We start from the raw sequence: 4601 nt of genomic DNA, 5'->3' as shown, positions 1-4601 counted from the left end.
CCTTATCAGAAAGTTTAGGTCAAGAGCTTCGATTTGCAAAAAGAATCAACTAAATCGGAGTTACGAAACTCAAGTTATGTTTAAAAGAAGTTTGAATATGAATCTGAACAAAATTCGAAATTTGAAAATTTCAAAAAAGTTGATGTGACAGGTTCACTGGATAGGTGAAAACAAGACGAAGTTATAGGCGCTGGTTTCATCTAATTAGGATAAACGAGTGAAAAGTTATGGCTATTTGAAAAATCAGGGCCAAGCTGTTTTACGAAAGAAAAATAGCTACGGTTAAGGTCTAACATATAAATACGTAGACTAATTGATAATCTAATTATTTTATCGTATTAGTCTAAAAATAATAAACTACAGAAGTATAAGAAGAAAAAAATAAAGAAAGATACCTTTATAAGGCAGAGAAAAGACGACTTTAGAAAGAAGAGACAATTTCCAGTAGTCACGCCGAAGAGGAGAAATATATTTTTTCTTAAATGAATCTAGTCAAATCAAAATATTGATTTAACCCGAATCAGATGATTTTTAGAAGCTCTATGGGTCTATATTTATTGGTGAAAAAGAGGTTTTGAGGTCAAAGGCTAGGCAATGTGGGACTAAACGTAGATGAAAATATACGAAACAGAGATGAAAAGAGATGGCTCGCATGGGCCTAAAGGCCTTCGGCCGGCCGCACGCTGCAGCTGCAGTTTTTTAAACAAAATCGGCCTAAGAGAAAAAAAAAATGAAAAGACTGGCTGGGCCTGGCCCATATAGCATAAAGAAAAAAAAGATAGGGCACCCGCTGGTACTATGATGCGCACGTGGGCGACAGTTAGTTTCAAGCGCCCGCGCAGTTTTTGTTATTCTTTTTAAATAGAATGCGATAAACTGAAAAATGAAAATAAAAATTAAACTTTATATAGGCATATTATATATCAAATTTTTTAGAAAAAGATTTTCTACAAGATGAACATTCTCCTAGCATTAAATAAAATACACACAAACTCTAATAATTCCAACAGTGCTCCTGCTCTAATAAGATCCAACAAAATCATTTTAAAAATACCAAAATGAAATCAAATTTATTTCTCTCCAATTTTCCATTGTAGGGAATCATGTTACCCTATTTTCCATGTATTTTATTTTTGGAGAAAAAATGATTTGAATAAAATCCAAATAACACCAAATTGAAAAATAATTCCAAAAAGACTTTGAATTTGAGCCTTTGAAACTCCCAACTCATATTTCATATAATTTGAAGAAGTCATTTTATCTCCTCTCGTGAAAATCATCGAGTTGCATAAAGTTTCAGAATTGGAAATATTTTCCAAATGAAATTCAAATATTTTCAAGACCCCTTGTCATTTAAATAAATGGAAGAAGTCATGTCATCTTCTCTCCAGGGTTTTGTGGTGAAAAGAATTTGAATTCCCGGAGATCATAAATGCAAAAATGAAAGTTTGGGAAAGTCCTTTTATTCCCTCTCATTTAACTTTCAAAAAGTTTCGAATTTCACTCAATTACACTCAATCAATCAAAGAATCAATCAAATCTATCTATTTATTATAACATTCCAAAATTTAGAATTTTGGGATGTTACACCCTCGCCATGGCATAGAAGGAAGAGTTGGCGAAGCTCCGCATCGAGCACCCGGCTGCTGTCAAGGTACGTAATATGGCCGTGGAACAGATGATGAAGGCTCGCGTCGAGAAATGCCATGTCATGGACACAATGATGAAGATGGCGGAGGAGACGTGCAAGGAGATGGAGGTCGTGCAGGCGATGAAGAAGCAGTTACGACTCCGCGTCGAATTAGATCATTTGGGGTGATAATCTTCCTTCTTCTTTTGCTCCTATGTTTCATCTTTTTGCTTCGGCTGTTTCGCCGCACGTGTCACGTTCTCTGCGAGGCATGAATAGAATAATGTTTTTTTGAGGGAATGAATAGAACATTGCTAACAATGAGATGAGTAGCAAATTAGATCATTTTTTATCGCCATATGGCACTGGGCTGCCGTGTTTCGTGCTCCTCCGTCGCAGTACTACTCCAGTGGAAAACTTGAGTATACCGCACGGTTCTTTGCTCCTCCTCGATCAGGTCGTCAGCGCATTTATACGAGCAGTCAAATCACAAGGCCCCGCCTTCCAGCAATAATGAGCCGTAAAATCACAAAGGCCCTCGCCTCTCGTGAAACCAACCAAGCTAGACTGCCCCGCCCTCTAGCCTTTTAAAAAATGTGGTACATATAGAGAGCGCTCGTCGCCAAATTATGCATATAGTACTATTAAGAAGGCTAGTCACAATAATGGTGTCCAGCATAACCCACCCCTCAAATAAAACTAAGAGGGTGCTTGGATACGTTTTAGTCCCATGACTAAAAGTAGTGGGACTAAAACATGCTAGCCTCACCCATGCTTGGATCCAAATACTAAAAAGGCTAAAATCAAGTTAATGAGCATTTATTATCCTCCAAACCCTCCAATCCAGAACTCACCTGTGTTAAAGGAGAGGAGTTAAATGAGTAGAGAGAGGACTAATCCACATTTTAGTAGGGGTACCCCTGACTAAAAAAATTAGTCTCAAGACTAGTTTTAGCCCCTCTTTAGTCAGGGGTGCTTGGAACTTTAGCCTCTTAAAGAGACTATTTTTAGTCAGACTAAAATAAGTCCCTTGGATCCAAGCACCCTCTAAGCATCCTAGAATTCTTTGACAAAACTAAGCACCCTGAAATTCTTTGACAACTAAACTGCTGGCTATATGATGTTGGCCATATATACTGTACGTATATAATGTGAAGAAACGAGTGGTAGTACTATACCAACTAAAAGATGAAATGTAAGAAATACTAGTATGTATGTATTGAAGAGTTAAAGTAACGAGAAAAACATAACATAGTTCTGCTGGGGGCTCAGCGCAACACACCCCTCAAATTAAATTAAGCACACCTGAAATTAAACTTTGCATCTGTTCCGGTAGACATTGCATTAGAACCACCATGAGCAACGATACTACCACCTTACTCGGAGTCCTCGTCCACGTCCTCGACTTCGTCCTTGTCCCTCTTCCTCTTGGCCGATACTTCTTTGCTTGAACCGCACACTTGGCTGTTGCTCTTCATCCAACCCTTGTAGATATTGAAGCAAAGGTAGCCATCCATTGCAGCGTACTGGATGTGGTCTATATCTATTCTGCTGCCATGCATGACGATGAAACGTGTATGGAGGTTTCACCAGTTTACCATACGAAGGATGAACCATGGCTCCTGCCAGGGTCAGCATAGAAGGTTGACGAGAGGGCACCAGCCGATTCTTCTGGAGGTCGAAGGGGTTGCCTACAACGAGGCCTATCCGACCCAGGATTTCTTTGTCATTACCAAAGTCTACAGTAACGAATTTGACTAGGTTGCTCCCGAGGAAGTCCTTAAAATCCTGGTACTCAACGTCGGCATGGCATATGTGGTAGACCAAGCATAAGTCATGCACGCAAACCTGGATCACGGCGGGCTTCTTCCTCTCTTTGTCCTTTAGATCCTTCTCTCGTCCCAGGACTGTGGTGTACTCAACATCTAGCCCAGCGACCCACTCATCATCTGAGTTTTCGAACATGCGTTTGAAGCGAGAAAGGCATCCTTTCACCATCGCGAAAGAATGGGCGTAGATGACGTCGAACTCATCGCCGGTGATGGTTCTAACCTTGTACTCACCGCCGATCATGGAGATTTGGGACGCCATGGATTTGGGAGGAAGGTTAGGATTAGTGGAACTACCGTAATGTGAATGGACGGGACGACTAGGAGCGAACCTCCATAGTATTGAAGGATGTGCGGGGACGAGTAGGAGTGAACTGCCAGCGTGCGAACGGCAGGGTAGTGGCTTTCCATTCTCCCATGATACGGGCTTCTGAGAGCCCTTGGATCTGAGATCGAACGGTTGCATGGCGTGATTCTAGACCTATGGTTGAATATCCTATCCTGGAGGGTTATTCTGCAAATTTTCAGCAACTTAGCATGCGACCGTTTGGTCTCAGATCCAAGGGCTGCCAGCAGCCCGTATCATGGTCGCGCCTACCACGACCGTCGCGTCGCTCGCGCGGTCGCTTCCTTGGAGATTTAACACGGTGCGTTAGGCTATCTGATGTTGGTATTTCATACATAGTCATCACTTAGTCACTCATACTACAACAAGGTTGGCTATAAGTGTATTTTTTGTTATTCCTCTCTATCTCTTTCTGCGTACTCAAGGAAGAAACGGTGCTAGTAAGCGCGTGTATTTATTGCATTTGCCAACGAGTGACCTCTTCCAATGAAATGGTGTTGCTAAGTTTGCTTCATTTAATTAGCTATAGATTCAAAATTGTCTTTTCACCTAGGTACACGCGCTTAGCACCGTTTCTTCCTTGGGTCACCAAACTAGTCTCTCTCTTCTTGATTAACTTGCCACATCAGACTTTAAGCCTATGTGGCAAGCTTAAGCACCTGTAGGACCAAGTAAAAGTAAGTAAAATAGTGCGCTTTACATGGCATTTTTGCATATGTGGAGGAAAGAGAGGCAAGGAAAAAGTGGAGAAGTGGGCTCTCATGCAAGAGCCAGCCTCTACTACATGGTGGAGCAT

The sequence above is a fragment of the Triticum aestivum genome, chromosome 3A (genome assembly GCF_018294505.1).
Source record: "Triticum aestivum cultivar Chinese Spring chromosome 3A, IWGSC CS RefSeq v2.1, whole genome shotgun sequence".
Classification (NCBI taxonomy): domain Eukaryota; kingdom Viridiplantae; phylum Streptophyta; class Magnoliopsida; order Poales; family Poaceae; genus Triticum; species Triticum aestivum.
The sequence above is the reverse complement of the archived record's forward strand: the minus strand, read 5'-3'. Positions refer to the sequence as shown.